The sequence below is a fragment of the Morone saxatilis genome, unplaced genomic scaffold (genome assembly GCF_004916995.1).
Source record: "Morone saxatilis isolate NCDOM2014 unplaced genomic scaffold, NCSU_SB_2.0 Contig22, whole genome shotgun sequence".
NCBI lineage: Eukaryota > Metazoa > Chordata > Actinopteri > Moronidae > Morone > Morone saxatilis.
In genome coordinates, this window is record NW_023339785.1 from 7,556,211 (window position 1) to 7,573,396 (window position 17,186).

The following is a 17,186-nucleotide window of genomic DNA, read 5'->3' on the forward strand; positions in this document are numbered from 1 at the left end:
GTGCTACAAACAGAAAGATGAAGATGAAAAGTCAGGGGATCACCAAAGTTGGGGCGGCATGAGTCTCTATTTCTAATTTCACAGTAGGCCATCCAATAGTTTTCGAGATATTTCACTCACAGACAAAAAAAGTCACCATTATGGTTGTACGGGATGAAAAAGTAATCAGGATACATTGTGTATAGAAAGTCTATCTAAAAGTTGGTGAGTTAACATACTTTTACCTGCTGTTGGCGATCAAAATCATTTGGATTCATACTCAGGGGATCATGAATATAGCTGACATTGCCATATGCCGTGGCTAAAACTCAGAAGAGCATCAGCATCGGAATTTGTTTTTAAATCTGGAATGTCAAAGACATTTGGCTCATTTGTAATATCAAGGGCAGACAAAAAGCGGATTATTATAAATTCAGCAAAATCACCCCTTCACAGCCCATCAATATTCTGTGGCCATTGTGAGGGACTGGGTTTAGGCTTAACGAGGGGATCCAACAGATAAATGATCAAAAAACAGGACAGCTATTGTCCTTGAACTCTTAATGGCGTACTAATAGCGCAGGGTGTCAAGAGTGATTTTAACAAGAGTGTCCTGAGTCAAACTTTTTTTTTAATCTCTCTGCCTTTGGACTTCGAGGAGATAACTGTCTCCTCTTTCTCGTTTTCTCTCTCGCTCTTTCTCTCTCTCTCGCTCTCTCTTTCTATCCCTCTGTCTCTTTCTCTCTCTCTCATTGCATTACCAACTCAGGCACGCCTTTTGCATAATCACCATCCTGTGTTTCCTCCTGCAGTCTGGATAAGGGGGCTCATTATAGTAGAGAGTAGAAAGCACACTGGTCTAGGTCACACAGTTATGGACTCAAAAAAGATCAGGAGAAAAATCTTTAAACAAAAACCTCGCCATGGACACGCATAGTGACGCTGTAAGCCTGGCTTAGGTTAAAATAAAATAGAATGGATATATATTATTTCATCATTGAAAACTGATGTGCAGACACTGTTTCTTTTATCAATTCCTTGTCTCTTTTATGTCTAATTTCCAAGCATTTTGTTTCTTAAGATGTTTGAAATCGTGATCTTTAATCGTATTGATTCTCATTGTGGCTTTTAAACTCACCTAAAATTTCTCTTCATATTTCTACTTCTTCCCTCTCCTCTCCTTTCAGATAAAAGACTGAAAATAGGGACGACCAGAGCAAAAGAAGAGAGAAAAGAACAGGCCATGGCTGAGGGGATGATTGCTTCTCAAAGTGGTAAGTTGCAGACATTTACAGTCTCTTAGCTGCTTTGTTCCAGAGACTTGTGTGTTCATTTTGGACCATTTCAGTACTTTTGCGTCAGTCCTGGTGCCGTCATGGTAGAGTGAAATTGACAAATAACACAAGTGTAAAAAAAGCCTTCCCTGCGGTCTCGGTTTGGTCAGGTTGACATGATTACGTTACTCAGTGTTCGGTGTATGGTTCTTATTCAACCATTTCTACCGTTTTTCTTCCTGCAACACACCTTTCTTTCTCCATTTATGGTCATTCCAATGAGAAATATTACTCCTCCAATCACAGACCTTTTTTGAACACATAAATATATATATATATATATATATATAATTACCTTATAAGCAAATAGAATTCATTGTAACGGCTTTTATCCAGAAATACACCTTTATCTAAATGACACTGGACCTGTTCAAGTCTTCCAGCTTCATTGGCTTTATGTTCTCTCTGTCACCAAGTTGCAGTGTTGAGTCAGTGTCCCCTGTTGCAGCCACTGACACACAAATCATTGCTGAATAATGACTTGATCCGTCATCAATGCAGCCAGGACAAGCAGGTCAAACCAGCAGGATGTGTGCCATCTAAGGAAAAGGGTTGTCACCCTGTATTCTCTGTCGCACCAGGAGCATCTTTAAAATTTACAATGAGTCTATGAACCCTTCACAGCTTCTAAAGAAAGCGCCTATGATTCATAAATCATAGGTCATAATTCATAAATAATTGAAGATTATAGGTCTGGTAAAGCAAATACTGTGTAATTCCTTCAGTTGTTGCTTTCACATTATAATAGAAAGTCATCATGAGGGGTGCTGTGAATTATCATGTACTTATTCATTTACCACGTGGATTTTCCTGTACTATCATTCATTTTTAAGATAATTTACATATGGCATGTCAGAGATGTATATGGGCATTCTAAACCAAGGAACAGTTGGATATCCGTGTATAAAACATGAGATCACCTGTTCTTTTTCTGAAATAGCCTGACCCTGTGAATCCAGGTTAATGCTCATCCCTCATTAATTTCCTCTTCAAATATTAAGGGATGAGGAATAAGTGGTTAAAGCGAAGAAGGAAGTCATTACAGATACATTTTAAACCCTGATAACGTTGCAGCTGCAGCTGCAGCTGAATATTCTCAAAGTGGTCTGAGTATATAGGATGTACATTTTGTGATTGTCCAATGCAATGTTTGTGATGTATAAAGTCTACTGCACTATACTCTAAACCTAAACATTAGTGAAGCCCTATTTTTTCCTGCATACCTACAGAACAATGCAGCTCAGCTAAATAATCTCACACAAAACATAGTTTGGTTACTACCAGGCAGAGATGCACTATAATTGTTATAGTACAGTAATTAACTTTGACAGTATATACTGACTGAGGATATAGATAATGCATGAAGGGCGGTGGTTGCCATTCCTATATGTCACATATAATCTTATTTGAAGTGTCTTTATGCCATCCGCACTGTGCATTACACTGTTAAACATCACGGAACAGTGCATCCCCTTCAGACATGTTTGTTTTCCCAGGCATGTTGAGTGCAGATCCATCATTTCTTAAGCCAATTCCTGTATTCAACAAAAATATCATCTTGACAAGAGTTTTAATTTACAAGTCAAACTCCAGTTGACTTCATCCGTCAGCAGCCAATCTTTTGTCAGACTTTAAATTGCATGTGTGTGAGTGTCTAAATTTGTAAGTGTGCGCACCTGTGGGAACAACACACATCCTTGTGCGAATGTTTGTGTGGCCAGACTTGAGTGAATGTGTGACTGTGTATGCGAGTGTGTTTGGGGAAGAAAAAGAGATCGAAAAGCAACAGAGGTGATGTGTGAAGAGAAGGGAGGCTGCAGACAGATAGTGTCATTCCCTCAGTATCACCATTAAATCTTAATCTCCTGGCCTCTCATGGGAGGAGCCAGCAGAGCATGGGATTGTGTTTTGCATCTAAATCAAGATGTGGCGTTCCTTCAGAGAGCGCTTTATTGAGACAAAGTTTGATGTGTCTGTTCTCTACTTCACATACGTCTGGATGCACAAGCTGATCATCCAGCTGCTGTTGTTTGTACTAAAAGTCATGTTAAATTCAATTGTGTTGTAACTGTAACATCTCTAGTCAATTAAAAAAGAGAGAGAGAGAGGGAAAACAAAACTCCCAAGAGTATTTACGTTATCTACTACCGTATGGAAGTTTCAGCAGATTGCATCATAGGGGAGTTTTTGTGGTAGTCAATACCACCAGCTAAACCCAGAGGCTATCATTACATATTTACAATTCTTTTTTTTCCTAATACTCACTGATTGACCACATTAACTAAATTTACTTGTTAATTTGAGTCTACAATGTACTAACAATGACGCAAATACTGGTTCTTGGACTAACATTGTGTTGCACTCCTTACTTATCTGTTCAAACTGTAGTAGAGACCCTGTGTCATCAATTCTGCATTCATGACAGCATAATATTTTTAAGAGTTGAAGCATTTTTGTAAGGTACCCAACAAACCTACTAAAAAGATTGTACTGGTAATGATCCTAGAAATAACACAATTGGTAGAAAATCAACATTTGTGATTGTTTAAACTGCCCTGAAGAAAAGATTGATAATATCTTTGTTCTTTATCATTCATCCTGAACGAAGTGCACATCAGTGAGTAATTGGAAAAGTAAACTAAAATGAAGTTTGGTACTGAGCAGTTGATGGTTATAATAACACTGAAATAGCTGGTGGTGGTGTTCAAACACTTAACTTAAGGAGTAGTCTGCCTCTAATATAAGAAAAAACATAAGTCATGTTTTGAGAGTGGCAGTAATTTAGATGTTGACAGTTTTCATCCTATATTTCATCCCCCTGTGAACGCCACCCCAGGTGTGATTAATTTACCAAACACAGTACATCAGTCAAGGCATGTTGCATCCCATTAGCTTCATTTTGTTTTGACCTAAACATCCCTCATGTTCCACCTTCTTAATTCTGCCCTTTCTCTGCCGTTATTGTCTGTTTGTCATTTCTGGCAAATGTTCAGTTTCTCAGGAAAAGTAGAGATAAAAAGTAAACACACAACGCCTGGCCCTTATCGCAGCAAACTGTGCTTCCATATCCTCTATCAGCAGGAAATGGCCCGTACCTCTGCACCACCTTCTCATCTTCTCAGCTGGGAGAAAGAGGTGAGCAGTAGTCAGGGCACGTTGCATTTCAAGATGCCCCGGGGGTTACCCCTCAAAATTCTCAAATGACACACTTCATTCCCGGTGAAGCTACACAAAAAAATCTGTGACAGGGCTTTTAATTATGTTTCAGGCAAAACTTAGAGTGTTTATCCAGAGGGCTTACTCATTCTGGTGCTGACATTTGTGGATAGAGGACATGATTTGTTTTTTTTTATTTGTTGTTGTTTTTTTTTCTCCAATGAAGTGCTACATTTTCCCCAACATCAATTGGATATGGTATTATTAGATCTGGCTGCACACTTTTAGATATGAAAGGGAAAAATAATCTCTCTGAAAGAGGTAAGCTCTGACAGCACACTGAGATGTAATGGAAAGCCTGGCTGCTGTTTCAAAGGGAGAACACAGTAAGAAGACTGGTTTGGAGAGGGGAAGCCTGCTCACTGCAGAAAAATTACAGGGATAAACCAGCAAGGATGCTAAATTTATTGTTCTGTACCTTAAGTTCTGATTTATTATGGATATGTTTGTTTTTTTTCATGCAGCTCCATTCTTGTAACTTGAAGGCAAAGGCTCCCTCTTGATTCTAAGACAACTGCAATTTAGTGAAAGATGCAGGGGAGATAACATATAGGAAATAAATGAAATATATATTTGTTGTCTTATTGTGTCTAACTGTGGAATGTCAGAAATTGTAATTATCATCTCTGAGTAGATATCAATTTTGTTTTTTCTGCATAATGAGATAGACAGCTGGTTTACTGGATCTTTTTCCAAATTTCGAAAGACACATTAGTGGGAATGGAAATCACATTGCATTCATTGTGTCTATTATATTTTGTGCGCTGCCCACATGCCTCATTATTCTTGGTAATAGAGTCATTTCTCCACCGAGTCTATTGATTCATCATTATTTTCTGAACTCTTCCTTTCAAACATATCATTTGAAGTCTGGCAATTGCATTGCAAATTATGCCAAATGATGCTGAATTGTTGTTATGTGGATCTGCATTGTATTAAGTTCTACCTAGTATTTTGTGATTTTATTTTTTCAAATAATTTGGTAGTAGGGAGAAAATAACATGAATACTGTATGGAACATGTTACAGGACGGGTAGCTATGACAGATTATTCTTAACCTGCAAAAACAAAAAGGTCAAACTCCTCATGAACTCTAAAATACTATAAAGTGGCAAAATACATACAGTAGGCTGTAAACTATTACTACTGCTAGACAAAGTGACTAGAAGACGACAAGGTCAAAATCGTGGTTGGCATCAAAAGATTGTATCACTTGAAGCTCTACATCCGAGACACATAGTGCACTCAGTGAAATATGCATAGTGATGCCTTTTATTCATAGTAAGTAAATATATTTTTCTGTATATAGCACTTTTTATATGATAAAAGTTACAAAACTCTTCACAATAAAAACATGACATTTCAAAAAGGTGTGATAGTAACAAACAAAAGAACAATAAAGTAGAAATAATAATAAGTTGTTGTGTTTTTTAGTATAATATTCATTTTAGTATAATACAGTATAATGTAAAGCTAGTGTTCATTCTCATGCATTTAATCCGATTACCCATCACTCATCGAGTTACCTGTAGAATTAGATATGATGAGACTTATTTTACAGTATTTTCTCAGTTCTTCTCCAGGTACCCTAACGTCAGTTGATTTTGTGCCTCCAATATTGTTAGGGCATGTGTCACATCTTTCAGAGGTTGGATTTGCCATTTTTGTAAGAAACTCGTCATCTCTTATTGTTTAGTATGGCTAACCTTCCATTATCCACTGCCACTACCCTCAAAATGCTATTATGGGCTGATTAGGGAAATGCCAGCGGTGATCAGAATTTTTGGCCTTGATTAGAGAATATTCACCCCTTTTGTTACTGTCAAGAATGATCAAGAGGAGACAAGGTCTGCTAAGTGAGTGAACGTGACTGGGAGCACCATCATCATCATCTCTGTAACACAGCGGCCCCCTCATCTCTGAGAGAACATATTAACATGCTGGCGCGTTGTCATCCCCGGTGCCCTACTTAGACCAGATGGGCCTCATTCAGGTCTTTCACAAAAACACAGGCGTGAAGGGATCTTAAATGTCATTCTCAATATCACCAAAGCAATAATTAAGAATGAGCTAGCAGAAGGACGTGTACTTTTGCGTCCTGGTTAGATAGATTGTCTCATAATTATTAAAGTATTTCTGATTCTGATTCTGATATCAGGAAGATCACAGGTTGAATTATCAAAACCTTGAATGAGTCACAGAATTGGGCAATTCCATGGCAAGTATCATCAACAGAAGATGTGAAATTATTTCAAGTGAACATGATTTCTTGTAATATAAAATGATGTACACCACGATTGAGGATTCTATCCACATAGCCCACTCCTACTTGCTAGACCCCTGACTTTTACCTGTGTGTACAACTAGTCCAGAGACTCCATCAGTTAGGCTATTTTATTTCCAGAAATTAATTCACAATTCTGATGATCATTTTAGTATATATTTTTTTTTAAGATTATAGCTTCTTAGATGTGATTGAATAATAAACTGATAAAATATATTGCCTAATCAATCCCCTATAGATTAATAAACAACTGAACAGACCTACACATGCGTCACAGCCATCATTTTCATGCATTTTGGGTTGGTTGTTTGTGTAACTGGACATTGTTTGCACACAACTAACTGTCCACTGGGCCTCCATGTTGGCACTGTCTGGGGTTACCAGGCAATTTGTGCTGCATCTGCATAGCCTCCATAAATGCAAACTGATATGCATGACTGAACAGGAGGCTTATAAGGAGATGGTAGGGAGAGCCAACCTTTGAAGATACCAGAGGTGAATACAAAAGGGCAGAAACCAGGTGTTTATTAGATGTTCCTGTTCATGGCTTTGTCCTTGCATATACTGTAACACACAATTATTGCAAACTGTAATAGTGTGTATTGTGGGAAATCAAAGGCTATGCTCCCTGTGGCTTTCTTCCCCTTGTGTTTGTTTGTTTCTTTTCTGTTGTTTTCCATACAGGAAATGTGAAGCTTCTAATTAAGTCTTGGAGGGGGAGGATGGGGCGTCTTAGTCGGCCAACTGTGAGCGGCTATCACAAACTCGACTTCGATGTTTAATTTATGTGTGCTCTATTATTTATGGATGCCGTGATCTGTGTGTATATGGCTCTTTATGCAAACTTTGGGTCTGTGTAGTGTTTGTGAGTTTGGGACAAAGAAAGAAAGAATGAATCTCAAATGTGAAGCAGAGCATTGAGAGTATGGCCAGATGAAATATCCATGTCTCCTTTTCCATCCTCACTTACTAAATTATACATTCACTTACAGAAATGCATTCACATGTACATACATAGTATGTAAACACATGCAGATACTTGATATTTTCATTCTCAGGAGGATTATCCTAAATTTAAACAGAAGTTCAACATACCTAACCCAATTTTAAAACGGAAACCATGTTATATTGTTTCGAAGGCAAATGGTGAATTCTAAAAGAGGAAACCAATTTTGTACCTATTGAAAAAAGCCTATCCCAATCAGCTGTGCATTCTAAAATGTGCTTCTAAATGTGGCAGATACACACACATACTCTCTCCCTCCCACTTTCTCCCTACATACATCCTCTAAGAATCTATCTCTACAAACTATATCAGCAAGAGCAGATGATGATCAGGGCTGAGAAGGTGGATGGGGTAATAACATCTATGACACCACTGTCTCCAATGGCCAAGACGACCGTGTTTATGTTCCCCCCACTTCATCCTTTAATGTGCAGTGATGCGGCTCTAACCCGCTGAATATTATGCACTAGGCAGAGCCAACTGAGGGCTAAATCCACACCTCAAAAAGTGGCTTGGATCAGCAGGTGTGACTGGAAAGGATAGCCTGGATTTGAAGAAAGTGGAATGGCACGGAAATTAAATATTTCATGTAACATTCTCTCACAACACAGTTGAAAAGGAGTTGGGATACAGATCAATACTAGTAAGGGATCTGGCTATGCACAGATATAGTTACTGAGAGAGGGTAATACAACTTCAAATATCGAGGGTCCTTGCTCCATGCTTGGAGCAGAAATACAGTACTTGCTTTTGATGAAAGGATAATCTGGAATGCCTTGTTTTTCATAATCTCTCTCTGCTAGTAGAAATACTGCTTGCTGTAAACATATTATTTAATGCTTACAGGCCGAAATATTGTTCCATCAGTTTAAACTAATTTAAAAACTAAATGTATCATACATGTAAAACCAAGATCCTTGCACATAGTGATAGTACTTATTCCATTCAGCTAATCACAGCCACTTAGCTGTCATCAGTTAGATAACTAAATAGGCAACATTTCATGGATTATATCGGCAGAATGAAACAAATAAGATTACAAGCATATTACAACTATCAATTCATGTTATGTTGTTGACCCCAGAATGTGAACGTGTCTTAAACTGGAAGACTGAAGCAATAATGCAGCTTGAAGTGCTTGGTCAGCATATACAATGCTGACAACACAGTGAGGGATTTACATTTACAGCAGCACATCGGAAAACATGGACACTGTATTTTTGTTAATAGGAGTTCTCTGAGAATGAGAATAGACATGATGTTGACTTCAGCTACATGATGGGGTTTCGCCATCGAAAGATAGTCCCACTTTAATTCTTATGTAAAGAAGCTCGATGCTAGTGAATACACTATGACTGGAAATGCTGCTAGGTAAATGGCCAGTGGAGCAACCACAATGAAACAAACAAGCCTGTGTCATGCAGGAAATTAGACTGAGAGGAGCAATACTGCACCTAACAAGCTTACAGCACTTTGAATAAGGTGATTGAGAGGGAGGCAGTTTCTTGGGAAGAAGCACTGGACCATCAACCTTCAGTCTCACATATCCTATGGCCCCTGTCCAAGAATTACACACACACACACACACACATAGACAAGGTGAGAGGAGGCACTTAAGGGCCTCTGCTTCACTGGAGCTGCTGAGTATCCACCAGAAAAAACATGGTTGTACTGCATACCAAACTTCCTAGATGAGAATGTATGTTACTGGGTTTTTAAATGGGAGCATTCATTTTAAACACAATTCTACAATCATATCATTGCAATTTGTGTCCTTGCATGCTTTTCACAAGACGACCAGAGCAGAAGTATAAGTAATTCCTCCTCCATGACAACACCATACTTATAAGTTATATATTACTGTGAAGCTTAAAGATAAATATGATTTGGACCATGTTTGTTTAATTGATAGTTGCCTTAGCCTGTCACACTCAGCCCTGGTATTTACTTTCATCCCACCTCAGCTTCATTCAAGCTGTCTTCCTTCGTATTAGTTTTAAAATGTCTTGCGCAAAAGTTGTATTAGGCTGTAAATTGAAATCCAAAATACAGCTGCAACTAATGATTATTTTCATTATTTCTGATCTGCACTCCAAACCCAAAGATATTCAGTTTACTGTTGTATAAAAAGGGAAGGAAAAGAAGAGGCAAAGCAGCTAATTCTGACATTTAAGAAGCTGGAACCATTAATGTTCAGCATTCTTGCTTGAATAATTACTTACACAATTCAAAATCCAATAAAAGTTCCATAGAATAAAGAATAAATCGAAAAATTGGAACAAAACCTGTTTTACAAACCAGCATGATGTGTATGAAGGGTTATAAAACTGACTAATGCGCTACTGCTTCCTCTAGAAGTAGACAGACCAACCAATAATCAATCAGTCAATCAGTGACAGAAGGGTGCATTGGTGTGCCTCCAAGTAGAGGACATTGCTTCTATAATGCCATCATCCACCACCAAATGCCTTTGAGCAAGTGACTGAACCCTCACAACTGCTCCAGGGGCACTGCACTCTGGCTGACCCTGTACCCTGATCTCTCTGATGGAATGCATTTCCATTTGTATGTAAAACCTGGGAAGGCTATGCAAAGAGATTGATCCTTGAACTACAACAAAAGCAGAATTGATGAATACATTGTGGTGAAATGAGCCTACACACACTTCGATCTCTACAAACACTGAGGTACCCAGCTGCTTACAAATACTATACTGTACCTAGCCTAGGTAAATGACACAATAACAGTCTCATTATGTTGTAATATAGTATTTTTAAAACAGGAAGAGGAACCTCTTTCTTTCACCACCCTATTTTTACATTATGATTCCTCTCCTTTTAGATGCACTTAGTCCTCAGCCATTTACAGGGAAATATACGATGCAGGTAGCTCATAAGACTACATTTTATGTGTTCAATTGGGAGTTGGAATGGTCTTGAGTGATGGGCACGGTGAGGGAGTGGACTTCATTTTAACGCCTGACTGAAGGTGAACCTGACCTCTCGTGTGGGCCGGTAGGACGGTAAAACTCTAAGCAGTGTAGCATAAGCATACACAGCAAGTTCAGTGGCTCTGAGGGGTCATTACCCCAAGGATATGTGCTAGGAACACTGCCAAGCAGAGGCCATTATCAGTTTGTTGGTACAGGTGATTATGGTTTACTCTACCATAAAAATCATATAGTGCACTCATCCTAAACTATATTTAGTTTGCCTGCTGTATTTGCAGATATAATGTTTATGTTTATGAGTCACTTTCCATTTATATTCAAAGGGACAGTTCGCACAAATCACAAAATATATATGTTCTCTCTTCTCATACAGCAGCAGTATTTTGTTTGTTTTAAACAGATGAACATTTATGCTGGACATTGTTGGCAGTGAAGGGGTAATGAAATCTATATCAGCACTACGTTCAAGCCAGTAGCCTTAATGTAAAAGAAAAATGAAACAAAAGAAGGCTCTTTGGGAATAATCAGAAACAAATGTGGCATTTAAAAATCAGGCAGTAAATAAAAGAAGGCAAAGCATGCTGGGATGCAGAGGGGTGTGAAGAAATTGGCCATTTGTCAGCTTGGATAAGGTCACTATGTAACTTGCAAACGGCACAGTAATTGACTGCAGTTGGGATGTTATAGCTAATAGTGGCTCAAATGAAAAACCATGTAACTTATAATGATGTTCCATGCTTATTATCTCATTTCTGAACAAATGAATTATCATCATCAGTGCCATCATCATAATTAAAACGCTAAGGCCTACAAACGGCAGGAGAGTTGTCAAAGGGCAAAAAACTCCCTTAGATGCTTTGAGAATTGTTCCTTGTACATGCTGTTAAATTTTGGTGAGAATGAGATTAAAAGTTAATCACTGTGCATGGACTTAAAACGAACATGAGATACAATATCAGTGTTTATGGGATGATAAGCACTGTTTTTCTGGTCTAAGCCACAGCTAAAAGGTTAAATTTGAGGCATCTTACTGGCATGTGGCATATACACACAGCTGTGGGAAGCCTTCTTAATTAAGTTTTCAATGCTTGGATGAATGCATTTGAGATAGAACCTAATTGCTTTTATACACAGGCATTCATACTGAGGAATACACGGGGTGTTTCTCGACTACAGCAATAAAAAAAAAAATTATATTAAAATCGTAATGCATGTCACATTACAATTTACTTTTCAGAAAGTGACCATTGAGCTTATTTATATTCATTCATTCTGTGCTTGTGTGTAGCAGTATATGAGCTCTTGTCACCATTGTTTTCACAAACATGTAGGAGTACCATAATGAGATGTGTCAGAAAGCAGGAGGGTTTTTTGATGGGACAGCGAACATCCCTACAGCTGCACAATGGAGATTATTAATTATTACCACATACTGTAAAGGAATTATTACCTGCTGTGTGTGACCCTCCTGGCAGGAAACACATGAAAGCTACTTTCACAGCTTGGAACAATCTTAGAGTCTGGAGGAATAAAACAAATGAGAAAAGTCTTTGCATAATTTGTATCGCCAACTATTGCTGTACATTGTTAAGTACTGTCTCTGAGTATGCCATTTTATAATGATTTTTAAAGGTCCAGTGTGTCAAATTTAGAAGGATCTGTTGGCAGAAATGGAATATAATATTCATAGGTATGTTTTTATTAGTGTATAATCACCTGAAAATAAAAGACTTGGTTGGCCTTGTGTTTTCGTTACCTTAGAATCAGCTGTTTTTATCTACAGATGCTGTGGGTCGCGTCCAGTGGAAATGGCTGAAGAAAGGGCTTTTCGTGTTTTTCGCAAGTTTCGTGGCCGACCTATTTTCTTCTACACACTTCACCGCCCGTTTTCATTCCCAGGTCATCAAATACAGATGCTAGCGATGTTCAGTTACTTAATGTCACCTACCACTAAATATGATTTATAAATGTTGTGATGGTAAAAATAGAGTAGTTTTTATGTTTTTTTACGTGATCCAGGAAAATGAAACTTATTTGGAAGTCCATGCAGAAAAATGAAGAAATTATCAATTTACTTTGATGTTTTACTTCAAAAGTGCAGTGACTGCCAATTCATTAGCAACAACCTTAATTAAAAACATACATTCTGATTATTGTGGTCTATCTTTAATGTATTCAGCCAAGCATTGCTGACTTAATTAAGACAGTTACCCATGGTTATGCACATGTCACATGTCAGCTGACCTGAAACACAGTGCTTGACAGCCCATAACTAATTATAATGCACTACCTTCTTTTATTAATTTTGAAGTCCATACACAGTGATTAACTCTTAATCACCATTGTCTTCACCCATGCTCAATAGCAACACCTACTTCTCATATTGCTTTGTACAGTAGGCTTTTTGTCCCCTGTTTAGTCATGTGTGCACTATGATTTAGGGCTTACACATACATATTTCTCCTAGTAGAAACCATTTTTATATCAAGCATATAAAAACAGTCCATCACAAACTTTCAAGATTATTTTTTGGACTTGGTTGACTCATCAGGTATAAATAACTCAAATAAAAAGATTTTCTAACCCACAAGAAAACCTGATGACGCCAGGGAATGGAAGACTATATAGTTGAAACCACTCTCCATTCACCACCACAAAAAACATTAAAGTGGAAGCAGATTAAGCTAGAAGAAACCAAAAGTCTTGCAATACATGAGAAGTTCAGAGTCTCAATTTAGATACCAAGTGCACTGTACTTTTTATTAATATAACAATGTCATTGTGAATCATAGACAATAGTTAGACCAGGAAAAAATTTTACAATGGAGAACTGTTTACTTCTGTTCCCTTTCATCCAATAGTTGTTATTTTCCACTGTTGTTACATTTCCAACATGCCTCTGGAATATCATAAGAGGACAGATGCCTTCTGCATTGTTTGTACAGTTTTGGTTGTTTGTGTTTTTGTTGTCCACTCCAACGTGAAAAAGAGAAACCCAAAAAGATGAATTGTTCCTGCCTGTTTTTGTCAGTCTCACTGTTGTGATTGTGTTGTCAATCTCATCAAGCAGCTGTCAAACCAAGCTTCTATTTAATACTGTCACTTGGTGGACTATTCCTGCAACCTTGTCATCCTCAAGGTCTTAATAACTAGCTTTAGTTGCTACTGAGAAGGATGAATGGCGGTGGTGCCAGGCAACCAACTCTCTATGGCACCCTTATCTTTCAAGTTGTCTTTCCCAGTCTTGTTTTAATTAGATTAAAAGTTCTCTGCACCTCTGGGGAGGAGCTGCAGGCCTGGGCCGGTGCCTGAGCCATTGTGTGCAGAAACTTTTGCTGCCAAGGTTTCTCTACTGGGGTGCTTAGATTGCTCAAACTGTGCTTGGGTCAAACATCATGGAAACTTGTTGGCATTGGCAATGTTTGAAGGTGACTCAGTGGCTTAAATGTGTTTATGAAGCAGCAGGTTTACCCCTGTTTGACTTTAACAATAGCAAAGAGTGTCTCTTTTCCCCAAATATTTCAACTGAAGGATTTCATTGACTTGTTAGCTTTGTCCATGTTCCTGTCAGACTGATATTCCTTCTTTAACAATTGAATGTTTCTTTTTCTCAATCACTTGCAAGTAATTAAACATAATTAGCAAGCTTGAGTAAGTTTTAACTCCAAGAAAGTGTTGTTGTGAGCAAAGATCATGTCTAGATTTTTAACATTTGGTAGGCAGTTAGACAGCTACTTTTACTTTTATGTAGTCATGTGATTCTGCATTAAAGCTTAGAAAGACTTCTCCTTGGTAACTGTTAACGGTTGGTCCATTAAATAGGATGAGATGTTTAAGCTTAATAATCAAAACGAATCACAGTGTTATTAACTGATTTATTGTCTGGATGAATTTTCTTAACACTGATAAACATATACTACTAAAAACTAACTATACCAGCTCATTTTCTAAGATTTATATCTGATGGAGATAAAATACTTCTGCCTGTAGTATATAGTATATTGGCCCGTAACCAAAACATCTGAATGAATTCCTGTCAACAGGGGTGGCCTTATCCAGATTCAACTAGGATTCTTGGCGTCACAATTCAATTTAGATTGTATTCTCAATTCAGTAGAAAGAAAGAGGGGCACTACATCTTTCTGTCAACATAACGTTATTAACTAACAGAATTGCAAATTGTATATTTTTTCATCCACCACTACCCCTCAACACAGGTAGAACAGGCAGTTTTACAACTAATCTCACCAGGCAGGACCTCTTTATTGTATGACAACTGAGCTGACCACAGAGACACAATGCCACATGATGTCACTGCAACTGGAATTAGTTGTCAGCTGTGTTGGAGGCATGCCAGATATGTGACAGTCCAAATTACTATATCTTGGTTGAGTACTGATGTTGCCCAGTATTCTCATATGAACTCATGTGAGAGTGATTAATTATAATGCAGATCAACCTAACTTTTATTCAAAGAACACACAGCCCTGAGCAGCTCTTCAGGTGTAGAAGCCCAAAGGAAATCATGCTGTGTTAGCTGGAAAACTGCACTGACATGAACTCAGGATAGCTCTTTTAACTTCGGCCTATGTTTCAGGTTTAAGGAGGCTTACCTAGCAAATTTATCTGTAATTTGGGTCTATGAGATAGGCCCCTTGAGGTCTTGTGTGCCTGCCTCAGTTTAACATCAGTCAAGATGTATCAACCCCAATGGCTTTCCAGATCCCACCTTTATAACCTGTTTCCTGCAACATTGTACTACAAGATACAGTCACCAGTTGGTGGAAACTAAACCAAATTACAATATTTGAAACATTGGTTGCAGTATTTTGATAATAACAGAACTGATTAAAACCAGATATACTTTCTTTTTAACTTATAAAGCTTGTTAAGAAAAGCAATGATGCAACATCATGAAACCCGTGACTGAGACGCCTTAATTTCACATATAAGCATTCCACGAAACATTCTAGCTGGTGAAGCACAATTTTATGGGCCTTGGACATAATAAAGATAATGTTGATGAAACAGCAATGTGCTTTTGCTGGAATTGCATTTAATTGAATACAGGAGGGGTTGACAAGCAATTACACTGGGTGAAAATAAATAATCAAACAAACAGAAATAGTATTTTAAGATAAGCAGAGAAGTATCCAAGCAATTCTTGCAGGCCAGCACTGCCGAATGGAGATTGCTCCAACATGCTTTAACGTTCAACCTGATGATAAATATCTTGATAATGCGGCCTACCTGCTCTCCTCACTCAGATATTGTGCTGACAGCAGGAAGACGTGTGTGCCAGTTAAAGTAGTTTGAACGAAGCCAGTGCCAAAGCAATATTTTATTTATCTTACTTCTCCTGCTATTCATTGCTGCTATTCATTACCACTGTGACAGCCCAAGCCATGGCGTACATTGATATGTGGGGAAGTGGGTTGTTAAAGTGTAGGGGAATGTTCCAAGTCAGACATTTCCATTCATTGTAAAGAGAAATCCTATCACATTGGATGTTAGAAAATGGAAGGGATAAAAGACAAATGTGTTTTATGTCCTGCTGTATTGATTCAAGAATAATTATTTGTCCTAAAACAGATTTCCATTGTCTAAGTAAGTCACTATTCTGGCAAGTAACATTTCAAGTTCACTCAGTGATTCAGCAAAGTCTGGATGATCTACATCAAAGTGGATGTGTTGGGTTTCATTGGTAACTGACATTTCATGGAAGAGAGTGAGCCTTGTCTGACCAGAACTTGAACTGCTCTCGTCTGAGTTCACACACATCTTCAGTATTGAGGAGTTAACATGCATTATCCTGTTGGAAAGAGGGACAGATTCTCAATGGACCTGAAAAGCAAGCAGTAATGAGCAATGCAAGTCTGTATTTCAGTGTCTATATGCTGTTGATAAAATGAGAGCATTTTTCAAGGCAGATACCAAACAGCTTGAGATAAATTAACTTGCTCAGTTGTTTTGAAGGAAACATCCATTTATCTCGGCTGCTGTTTGTTTCATATGCAGTGCAGTTGATTAAATTCTGACCCTCATCACTCTGTCAATAAACAGCGATTTATTCGAAAATAAACAATGCTTGTGAGTTACTCAACGGTCTCTCTCCGTCAGTTGCACAGGAAGCCATCACAAACTTGTGCAGCCGATAATTACTCTATTCCATTTGCATAGATGTAAAGTGTGCTTGTTCCCCCTTGTATGGCTGACCTGTTACTAAAACGCGACCTCTAGTCAGAGATTAAACAATGCTCACAAATGTGGCTTTTTGCTCCTTGTGACAAAGAGGACAAGATAATGAGTTCTGGGGGAGAGGCTTTTTGGAACTGTCGAGTGAAATCCCTTCTCCTGAAAATAAAGGCTTTTGGCAGCACATCTCAGTGTCTCTAACTGTATTTATGGGGGGGGGGG

At 38.1% G+C, this 17,186-nt stretch overlaps 1 protein-coding gene across 1 annotated transcript in view; it reads left to right on the forward strand.

Moving 5' to 3' along the window:
- Positions 1–1,168: 1,168 nt before the first annotated feature.
- Positions 1,169–17,186, forward strand: part of lingo2 (leucine rich repeat and Ig domain containing 2) — a 75,836-nt gene continuing 59,818 nt past the window's right edge. Inside the window, exon 1 of the mRNA XM_035668777.1 lies at positions 1,169–1,253. The gene's annotated coding sequence lies outside the window, so the exon portion shown is untranslated. The remainder of the gene's footprint in view (positions 1,254–17,186) is intronic.